Genomic DNA, 12,765 nt, shown 5'->3' on the forward strand with positions numbered 1-12,765 from the left:
TATGTTTTCACTAATTATACATGCAATGATGTTTCCAAGGTATTAAGCCTATAACTAGCATGCAATTGACATATAACATACACGATACTAGTTAGGGTAACATACCTTTTATGTAGCTTGAAGTCTTGATGTATTTGGCCTTAAGAGCTTAGCCCCAATAGTGTGGAAGCCTCAAATGAAGTCACAACACATCATGAACAAAGGTGGCTCTTGAGAGAGAATCTCCATGCACCAAAAACACCTCCATGAACTCTAAGTACATGTCTTACCATAAGTGGCGATTTTGGGCAAAGGAACACATATTTATATGTGGTGGATTCCAACGGTCATGGGTACAACCCAAATCCATACCCATGGGTTTTATGATCCATGGTTCATGTGGCCCAACTCTTTATGTATCCATACATAAACTTGGTTCAACATGGATCATAAGCCCAACACATATAAATATAACTAATTACCATAATTAGCCCCCATAGATTTAATTAGTCTCCTTTGATCACAAAATTAATTCCAAATTAATTCTTGATCAATACTAATTAAAACATATGATTTCATATTAATATATTATAACTTATAATATATTAATAAATCATATATAACCTTCTCTCACGAATCCATCCTAACAAATTGTCCTGATGATATGCAACCCAAATGGACCATGTTACTCTCGGGTCAAGTACATACCAATAATAGTTATGGGTTTAGACATCTAATCCAACAGTCTTCCACTTGGATAAGTCTAAAACTATTATTGCAAGTATGACTCCAAAACCCGACTAGCAATCGTAGCTCTTAAAAGCCGCTGTCGAACTCTGACCTAGTCAATGACGTGTCCATTAGATTAGTGATTATATATTCCTCCATTCTAGATATCATATGGACTGAGACATGGATTATAATCATTCTCTCTATCCATCTGTTGTTTCCTGATTTCTGATTTATGACGACCGAGTAATTGAACAAATCAAATCAGTCCGGGCCCGGCCGAGCACTTACGTTTGTCATCACTAAATCATCGAGGGGCCCACATATATCGCTTTTATCCCTCCAAGGGTAAAAGGAATGGATAAACTTCGACTCATATGCTTGTACTAACTACTTGTTGAATCATACACAAAGGCACGTTTTATAACATCAAGTTACTGATGCGTTTTCGTACAATCAATGTACAACCAACTCATAGTCAAAAACTCATATCTCTAGGTTTGAAGAATATAAGATATTATCGTCTCATGATCACTCGTGATAAAATCCATGAAGTGATTCAAATGAGCGTGAGTTTAATCCAATACTTGAATCTTATTCCAAGAGCACTCATGAATGTTGCAGCAACTTTTGCTATGTCTAAACACCTTAGACATCTACAAGCCCAATTCATGACAGTCTTGATTCATACCTACTTCTAAAGTATGATTGACTGTGGAAAGTTTGAATAACCTTAGTTATTCGGGAAGTCAAAACATGCAAAGTGAAACACAAGAATAATACTAATCCTATATGGCCCCAATACTTGTGAGAGTAAATAAAACACCTTTTATTTAATCACAATATTGATTACTCATTAGTCATTGTATAATGTTTCGAATAATCAACTTTATAATTGAATCAAAACAATAGTTGTCCCATGCTCCAAGCATGCACACCATGTTTACCTATGGTCCTTTGTTTGTGGAATAGATCAATTGACAACATTTCAAATGATACTCATTTCATAATTCCAAATCCTTATTGCAAATGTAAGAATACAAGATTCTTTGCCATTTACTGAAATATGTTAGATTCTAAACTTATATGCATTGATCCTTTTGTAATGACTATGCACAAAAGCCACAAAGACTCGGCCACAAACATTACAAAGTATTCCAATGGAGAGCAATTCCATGGAAACAAAGTCTCACATTCAAAGTACATTCCTTTGAACATCCTTCTTGCATTAAGTTTTCTAACCTTACACAGATTTAATGAACAACTTCCACCTACGGAAACATTTCCATATTCCCATTTTGACTATCACTTCTAAACAAGAGTTGCCTCTTTTCAGAATATGTCAATATGGTCCTTCCAAAATTTAACACTATACTTCCAACTGTGCATGAGCAACCAATCTTTGGTAAACCTCAGATTGTCCTCGACAATTGTTTAATCATTTTAGTCATATCTGGTTCTATTCATTTTCCCCTCTTAATACCCTAGGCATTTGGAAAAATTAGAACGGATGAATATTATAGCACATGTAATCGATCATATATCCAAAGCACATGGGATACGATTCATGATGTCTCACATAAAGACATGATACTAGACCAGTCTTCTGCTATAATATTTCTATTTCTATTTGCCATGTTCTCGTAGTTCGAATTATGAAAAGGGATGCCGTGATCATAATCAAATTTTAGAACGCAAATAATGTAATCATGACTAAATTTGATTAAAGACTCACAATCTAAGCTTTTAGAATTGGAATGAAGTATAATTTCCTCTCCCTTAATTATAGCAAAACAACTTTCCAAACCCTGCAACTTTGCAAATTGACACTTTTGTTTTCTATAATTAACATTGCTAACTTGCAAAACCTAACATAATAATCATGCTCCCACTAACATGATAATTATTATCATAATACTTATGCTCGCTTTGACATGTATCCAGAAATTAGCTGGACTTCTAGAAATCAATATTTTATTGACTTTCTTACCAAAGTTCAGATTTCTGATACGAGATGCTTTGATAAGACTTTATCAAAACTTCCCGATTTCATACACCTTTCCTTAGATAGCTCACATGTGTGTCTAAACAATTATGAAGAGGGATGACGTAATCATAATGTTTAGACCTTTTCCCATTCTCACTAGTCCATGTTAGTGTGCCGGTTAACCACACACGCTCCACTAACGACTTTGAGAATGCAAATATCACAATTGCTATCTACTTAAAATCTACTTAGTGAAAGCGTTTCCTCACCATCATTTTCATGAATCGGAGAGAAACCTTATGAAACTTAGATTTTTATGGTGTATGTGTTCCAATACATGTAAATTTTTCATAACCATAATCACAAGACAAGGTTAGTGACAAATCCAAACTCATATGGACCGAACTTGTTTAATCTTAGTTTTCTTGCCACCCGGCAGCACAAGGGCCTACCATTTCTTTCAGGTTGTTACGCAAACAATTGAGAACTCATAGAACTCACAAGCATAGTCAACTTTTAACTGGAATGAGCACAAAAATAAGAATATGTCAACACGATAGGTTACAAACCTCAAGTCGCGTGCTAGTGATAAACAACACGTTTTTATTCTTGATTAGTTCTTGAAATTTTTTCAAGATCTTTAAAACTCCCACTGACCTCTTGACATATATGTTTCTCATGGCAAGAACCATTCCTTGACAAAACAAATATTCAAGAGTTAGTGCTGATTCTTATCAAGAAAAATACTTCACACAACTGGTCTTAGTTGGTCTTTGTCTTATCCAAGACATCACAACTTACCAATTTCAAATATACAAGAGTAGAAAACATTTTACTCTGCATTTGATAAGTTTTTTAAACCTTCATAACATTACATCACTCGAATTACAATCTTGGAGTATTACTCTAAGACTCAATTTTGGAACGAAGTATGATTCATCTTTTGATTTAACCATTTCAACAATTCACGATTTCTCTTCTTAGTCAAACAAATGCACTAAGATGTCCTTAGATGATCAATTACGATATGGTTTTTCATTATCATTAGGATGATCATAAAACATGATACTGAAGTACTCTCCCATCTTTTCAAATTGGAGAAACTTTTATCTTTCTGCCTAATTTGATTCTTCTCATTCGTCCTGCCATACATTGAAACTTTTCCAATGTTTCAGAATTATACTTAAACTTGTAAGCACAACCATATTTACTAAACTTTAGTAAATCATGACGAATAGCCTTATCGTTCTTTGTGGTGGACCTGATCAGCGCACACCCAGTGTACCCGATCCCCTAGTCCTTCACTTGAGTCAAATATATATGTGAACAAGGAATTAGTCTTAATTTTCCAAAGATGAAAATTCTCATTCATCATACAATACAAGTTGCATGATTCCAAATTTATATCCAACTGAAACTTGAGTGATGAAAATCTTTCCTCATTTGGTAAATAATGACACTACCACAAACAAAAGAATCAAATCCATTTTCCAATATTGCTATCAATGGAATCATATAAACAACAATTTTCACAAATGCCATTGTAAGGATACTTAAAATAAATAAAATCAAAATTTTTTCTTTGATTTTAAAAAATTGCTGAAAAACTTATCCTTACAATGCACACACATATGAAAACTATGTTGTTATGTATTCCTAAGCAATCTATCATAACTCTTAAGCAACAACTCAAAATTCTGATCTTCGAATCATGCGATCGAAATCCATCTTCGCGATCAGATTCAACATACTCTTCTTCTAAGCTTCATCTCCTTTTTTGATTCTACAAAACATCAAAATGCGACCTAGTCACATCATGTAATAAGAATCTCCAAATAGGAACTTAATAAAGTCAGATAGTGGACTTTACCTGAAGCATAGTCAAAATTTTGACTTTTACCATCCTAGTGAACTTTCAGGTAAATAAGGCAGCTTCGCAACCAATGCCCCTTTCTTTGGCAATAGAAACATATGGACTCTTTAGTAATGGTACATGGGACTATCTCAGACTTAGCCTTTCTCTTTACCATTTGGTCAACCGAGTTGACTATGGCCGATCCCTTTTCATTGGGAAGAGAAAACTTTTCTGGACTTCCTATGTTTCCATTGTCAATGTCCATGAAAGTTTTGGGAAGTAGATCTTCCAATCAAATTTGCTTTACCAGTGCTCCAAATCATTACTGATTCAGCAGCAACAAGAAAATAGGTAAGATCATTAAGGGTCATGTCATGGTCTGTCACATAGTAGTCCTTAATGAACTCACTATATGACTCAGAAAGTGATTGAAGAACCCAGTCAACAGTCAACTTCCTTGAGACTTCGACACCCAACTCTCCCAGCTTGTCAATATGTGACTTCATCTCCAAGACGTGAGCACACATAGACATTGCTTGCCAATAGGGATTGAGTGACCTTGAACTATTCAAGAACTTGTGGGTTAGGGAGAACAATTAGAGGAAGTGGAGGAAGTGAAACATGATTTCCTGTCCCATTAATGCACAACAAAGGGATTAATCGTTCACCTTAATTGCCATTTGGGATATCATCTTCATTAGGATAGCTTTATCCAAAAGGATAAGGAAGACCATAGTTGTCATAACTAGACATCTATGAGGGAGAAATTCAAGTTTAGTTGATTTAAGCCCTTAATATAACACCCAATATGAAATATTAAGGCTAGGACCCAACACAATATTTTATAACTTGGAAGAGGGATGCTGTAATCCAAGCTACAAAATATTTGAAGGTAGGTAAATGACGATTTACCAATTTCCACCATTAAAAACGAAAATTAACATTAGGTTTTAAATGAATTGAAACTCCTATATCTTTTGAGATTCATTGAACTATTCAATGGCATGTTTAAATCTCGATTGTGCCCTTCAAGTTTGTGACTGGGATGCCGAGGATCACAAACAAGGAGTGAATAACCATGCAAATTAACTTGGTACACTTAATGTTACAACCACCTAATCAATGTGCCGGTTAACCACAAACGCTCCATTGATCTATGACTAACATTGTAAGTCCCATATTAGTGTGTCGGTTAACCACACACGCTCCACTAACGACTTTAACAAGGTGCAAAGTGCAATTTCATGGGTTAGCACCAAATTCACATTTTCCTAAGTAACTATGATTGGGAATTTATAAGTGTTTAGTTACTTAGTATTTATCATTACACTTTTAATGAAGGGAGAATTAATGTCCTGTCCTACCCGTTCGGCTAACGACCCTCCACCAGTCAAGGAAGCGGTGGGTGAGAGTGGACACCCATTAAACTGCCATTTTATAGGCAGTAACCTTATACCCCCCTTATAGATCGGCTTCGTGAATGAGGCCTACTAACGGTAAGACTGACTTCCTCTTATACATATATATATATATATATATATATATATATATATATATATATATATATATTAGTAGGCCTCATTCACGAAGCCGATCTATAAGGGGGGTATAAGGTTACTGCCTATAAAATGGCAGTTTAATGGGTATCCACTCTCACCCACCGCTTCCTTGACTGGTGGAATTAAAGTATACATGGGGGGGGGGGGTAACTTTACAAATTCCAAAACTTAAGGGCAAGTTTTGAACAATTCAAAAACTTTTGGAATCCATAACATATGAGTTTAATATAGGTTTTAAAGACTTTAATGAAGAAACTTTTGAAAATCCATAACTTGAGGACAAGTTATGGAGGTCATAAAACAATTTATGGGAAAAAGACTCTTCAAGTTTATAACCTATGGCTTTAAAGATTCTTTTAAAAGGAAAAACTTTTGGTTTTCCATAACTTGAGGACAAGTTATGGAGTCCATTAAAAAATCATTAAGATCACCAATTAAACTAACAAACATGTCAAGAAAAACTATAATCTAGATTAAACTCATATAAACAAGACAATTCAAATCAAACATTTTTCATGTAATTAGCCTAACCATTAAACTAATACAAAACATGAAACTTTTGAGAATTATCTTTTGAATTGGATTAGTATGATCATTACCACATCAAAAACAGGTTTATAAATTCAAAAACAGCTTAGGGTAATGATCCTAATCCAATTATGGCCAAAAACCTTGAAAATATGCATTCTGGAGCACCAACTCGTCGAGTGTATGAACAAACTCGACGAGTTGGTCAGATTTTGCCTTGGACTCGGCGAGTCCATTAGTGGACTCGGCGAGTCCACAGTCCAGAGCAGCAGAAAATCGATTTTTAAGGCATTTCCAAGCAAGTAGCATCAAGTATAATTGAAAACAACCCATGGCTTTGATACCACTGTTGGGTTTTGTATACTACAACATCCTATGGTGCACATACAACCCTAAATACCTTGGATCTATGTTTTCACTAATTATACATGCAATGATGTTTCCAAGGTATTAAGCCTATAACTAGCATGCAATTGACATATAACATACAAGATACTAGTTAGGGTAACATACCTTTTATGTAGCTTGAAGTCTTGATGTATTTGGCCTTAAGAGCTTAGCCCCAATAGTGTGGAAGCCTCAAATGAAGTCACAACACATCATGAACAAAGGTGGCTCTTGAGAGAGAATCTCCATACACCAAAAACACCTCCATGAACTCTAAGTACAAGTCTTACCCCAAGTGGCGATTTTGGGCAAAGGAACACATATTTATATGTGGTGGATTCCAAGGGTCATGGGTATAACCCAAATCCATACCCATGGGTTTTATGATCCATGGTTCATGTGGCCTAACTCTTTATGTATCCATACATAAACTTGGTTCAACATGGATCATAAGAACAACACATATAAATATAACTAATTACCATAATTAGTCCCCATAGATTTAATTAGTCTCCTTTGATCACAAAATTAATTCCAAATTAATTCTTGATCAATACCAATTAAAACATATGATTTCATATTAATATATTATAACTTATAATATATTAATAAATCATATATAACCTTCTCTCACGAATCCATCCTAACAAATTGTCCTGATGATATGCAACCCAAATGGACCATGCTACTATCGGGTCAAGTACATACCAATAATAGTTATGGGCTTAGACATCTAATTCAACACACGTGTCATCGAACCTAAGGTCAAATGACTCCAAGACTCCATCCTTTTGGAGTTGGGCTATGCGTTTCTTGTTGACATGTCCAAGACGACAATGCCACAAGCATGCTTTGTCCAAACCATTGGACGAATCGATATGCAACACATTATTTCCTAAGTTGTCTAAAACCATCACAGTTTCATATCTACCATTACAAGGCAATGCTTCAAAATAGAAAGTACCATTCAAGAAAGTATTAATAGAACCAATTTGATTATTAAACAAAAATCTAAAACCTTGTTTATACAAACCATGAAAAGAAATAATGTGTCGTGTCATTTCTGACGAGTATCAACAATTATTCAACTCTAAACCTTACCCACTACTAAGCACTAAAGAATAAACTCCAATCTTGGTGACAGACGACGCTTTCCTATTCTCCATGATTAAGTTCATATTCCCGTGCTCCACATCCCTACTTCTTCTTAGACCCTGCAAATCAGAACAAATGTGAAAACCACATCCTGTATCAAGGACCCAAGAAATAGTATGTGATGAGTTGTTAGATTGAATAGTGTAAATGCCTGCAAAGGTGGGATTTATCTTCCCATCCTTGATGTCCTGAAGATACTTCGGGTAGCTTCGTTTCCAATGCCCTTTGTCGTGACAGTGGAAGCACTCTGCATCCTTCGGATTGGAAGAGGGAGTAGTAGAACCACCTTTGGTCCCACTAGAAGAGGATCCATCATGGGAATTTCCCTTGTGACTCTTGGAAGGAGCCTTCCTCTTCTTCCAGCCCTTGTCCAATTGCCAAGACAGGGGCAGCAACAACAGGAGTGGATGCAACAGACTTGCCTTTCAAACTACTTTCAACAGTTCGCAGAAGGCCTTGAAGCTTGCTTAGAGTGATCTCCTCCTTGTTCATGTGATAGGTCATACGTAACTGATCATAACAAGGAGGCAAAGAGTGTAGGATAATTTCTATGGCCAACTCTTCGTCGAAGTTTACATTTAACTTCAGCAAGCGGTCCACAAATCTCTGCATCTTTTGTAAGTGGGTCGTGATGGACTCTCCATCCTTCATCTTTGTAGTAATCATGGAGGCGATGATCTCGTACCTTTCCTAACTAGCACTTTGATGGTACCTTTCCATCAAGTCTTGGTGCATCTCGTAAGGATAGTAGTCCTCGTAGGACTTTTGGAGTTCGACAGTCATGGTCGCAAGCATGATACACGACACCTTTGCCGCGTCCCTCTCATGAGCATCATATTGAGCGATTTGCTCAGGAGTAGCAGTGTTATGGTCAATCTCCTTTAGCTACTTGTCGAGAACATACTCCTTGTCCTTGTAGCGGGTGACCATGCGAATGTTGCGAATCCAATCGTTAAAATTGGATCCATCAAATATCACCCTCCCACATAAGTTCATGAGGGAGAAAGAGCCAGAAGGGTTGGAGCCAGAAGCATTGTTGTTTGAAGTAGACATCTGAAAAAAGAGAAGAGCAAAGTTTAGATTAGATAAGAATCCCCAATTTAACACCCAAATGAAAAATTAGGGCTAGGACCCAACACAATTATTTACAATTCAGAAAAGGGATGCCGTAATCTAATTGCAAATAATTTGAAGGTAGGTAAATGACGATTTACCAATTTTCACCATGAAAAACGAAAAATAATATTAAGTTTTAAATGAATTGAAACTCCTAGATTCTTTTGAGATTCATTGAAGTTTTCAATGGCATGTTTAAATCTCGATTATGCCCTTCAAGTTTGTGATTGGGATACCGAGGATCACGAACAAGGTGTGAATAACCATGCAAATGTGCTTGGTACTCTCGATGTCATTTATCACCTAATCAATGTGCCGGTTAACCACACACGCTCCATTAATCTATGATAAACATCAAGCTACCCTTTGCCACTCTTGCTAGTCCCAAAAATAGTGTGCCGGTTAGACACACACACTCCACTAACGACTTGGCAAGGTGCAAAGTGCAATTTCATGGAATAACATCATTTTCACATTTTTCCTAAAGTAACTAAGATTGGGAATTTATGAAAACATTTAGTTACTTTATAAAATCATTATACTTATTAATGAGGAATTAGTTTGTCCTATCCTACCCGTTCGGCTAACAACCCTCCACTAGTCAAGAGTGCGGTGGGTAAGAGTGTATACCCAATGACGGTCATTTTATAGGCCGCTTCCTTAAACACCCCTTATAGACCAACTTCGTGAATGAGGCCTACTAACGATAAGACTGACTCCTCTTATACATATATATAATTATTAATCTTTTAATATTATAATAGTATAAGGGTTGAATTTTTAAACTTTTAAAACTCTAGGGTTTAGAATTTAAATATTTCAAAATTAAACTTTTTAATTAAAATTTAAATTCCAAAACTTGAGGGCAAAATTTGAAACTTTTCAAAATATCTTTTAGATCAAATTTGAAAAACAATTAAATAATCATATAATTAATCTTTATCACATAATTTGACCTAATCCACTTTCAAGACAAGATAATTCAAATCAAATAATACAAATAATTAATTTTATCATATAAACTAGTAACTATCTTGTAATTTGACAATTATCTTCTAATTGGATGAAGATAATCATTACCATATTATAAAAATCGAATTTTATCAGTAAAAATAGTTTATGGTAATTATCCTAACCCAATTTTAGTCAAAATCCCGAAAAATCTGCCAACAGACCCGCAAACTCGTCTAGTCAGACTTAGACTCGTCGAGTTCACAGTGAACTCGTCGAGTTCATATATAGACTCGTCGAGTCCAAGCAGCAGATTCGGATTTTTGACTTTTCCAGCTAAGAACAATTAAGCAATGCATCATATACAATAGAAAAACGACCTAGACTCTGATACCACCGATGGGTTTTGAGCATTACAACAATCCTATGGTGTACATGCAACCCTAAAACTTTGGATCCAGGTTTTCTCTAATTTTATATGCAACAATAATCATCCAAAGCTATAACGCTAAACTAGCATGCCAAATTCGAAATTTATATCTAATACAAAGTTAGAATATTACCTTTCAATTGTAGCTTGCTTGATCTTCAACCTTTAAGAACTTAGCACCTCAAATGCGATGCCTCTAATAGATCACAAACACCAAGAGCAAGTTGGAAGAATATGAGAGAGAGGTTAGGGATCACAATTTCGGCTGGTACTCTCCTTAGGGTTCAAGTGCCGAAAATGGGAGTCCCAAGGGTTCCTTATATAGCTGAGCTGTTAGGGTTTCAGTCAAAACCCTAATCTGATTGCTTAGGCCTTAAGCAGTCCACAAGATCCTTCCAGAAGTCCCCTATGGACGAATTCTATGTGGGCTTCCACATAAATTTCGTCCACCTCCTTCTTTTAGGAGCCCACAACCTATCTTGCAATTATCTTATAATTACAATATCAGTCCCCTTAATTTAATTAATCTCTTTTGACCACAAAATTAATTCTAAATTAATTCTTGACCAATATTAATTAAATAATATGATTTCTCTTTTAATATATTATTCCTATAATATATTAATAAATCATAATTAACCTCTTTCTCTATAATTCATCTAGTCAAGTTGCTTTGGTGAAGGCAACCGAAAAGGACCATGCTACTATCGGGTCAAGTACATACCAAATATAGTTATGGGCTTAGACACTTAATCCAACAACTTGTGCGTCTTGATTGTATGGGAATGTGTTGTGTGATCAATTTATGATATGTGTATTCTTTTAACATTGTACTGTAATTGACTCACTTAGCTTATGCTAACACTTGTTCTTTGCTTATTGATTGTTGTGCATTGGAACAGGTAGCTTGACATGATGCCTAGGTGAGGATGGGAACTTTTTGGGTAGTCTTATTTAGTATCCTTAGTGTTGATACCATTTTGGACATGTTGTTGAGTTTTCATCACATTTGGTTTTGAGAATTTACTTTGGAGTAAGTTTTTGAAAACTTTTATTTTGATGGATTTGTTTTAATAAATAAGTAACATTGTTGATGTTTTCATAATATTTAAAATAAGTCTTCCGCTAATGAATTATGTTTAAAATGTTTTTAAAATTCAAAGAAAAATTTTGGGTGAAAATCACGGTGTTCCAAGTTGGTATCAGAGCCATGTTGTGAGCGTACTGAAATAGAGGCTGGTACAGAGGCCGATATTCAGGTTCACAGTGTAGGTTGGCTCAGTTAGGTGCTTTATACTCTTAAGAGGGAAGGGTTGTGATGAGAGTTATATGTTATTTTCTATATACCTTTAGGACTCTTATTTATTTTCGATATTAAAACATCCTCTCTTCTTTCTCGTGGATCCTATAATCGTTAATATCGCTCGACATTATGGGAATTTCTCGTTATCCTAAAGTGTTAAGAGTTCTAATGGTGTTGTGCATATCAAGGTAATTGATGATCATCTTAGAGCGATGATTGGGTTGCACGTATTCGACAAGCCTTGCAAGTTGTTGGTTTATCGTTGGTCGATGACAGACCGTGTAGAGAAGCTTTATTTGGTCTAAAAAATCTAGCTGGTTATGGATTCCCGGATGTAAAATAGGTGTACCAATATTTAACTTAAACCACTGAGATAGGCGACTTCGTGTTAATATCAGAAGAGCGGTTATATAAAGGTGTGAACGTTAGTATGGGCCCAATACTTTCATAAGCACATGATATATAATTGGGGATGGAGGAACCACGAGGAAACCTGAGGACCTAGTGGTCAGTATCGAGAGTTGGAATAGTCGTATGTTTGGTAGACCTTTTCTGACATGCTTTTATTTTGTGCTCGTTTTTATGTACCTTAGAGTCTGTTGGTTTCGATGTTAGATAGTAATGCAGTTGCGGGAGATCTTGTTCTGTGTAGGAAAAATGTTTGACACGTGTGGAATCTCAGTGGATGACCACCCTTTTCCTTAACGGTGATTTCTTTTTGGAATCTAGTCGTTCGATGTTATTATTAGTATGGTTTGTCTTTCCGTCAACCAGACTAAAATTCTA

Source organism: Lactuca virosa, chromosome 8 (genome assembly GCF_052849685.1).
Source record: "Lactuca virosa cultivar CGN04683 chromosome 8, Lactuca_virosa_CGN04683_v6, whole genome shotgun sequence".
NCBI lineage: Eukaryota > Viridiplantae > Streptophyta > Magnoliopsida > Asterales > Asteraceae > Lactuca > Lactuca virosa.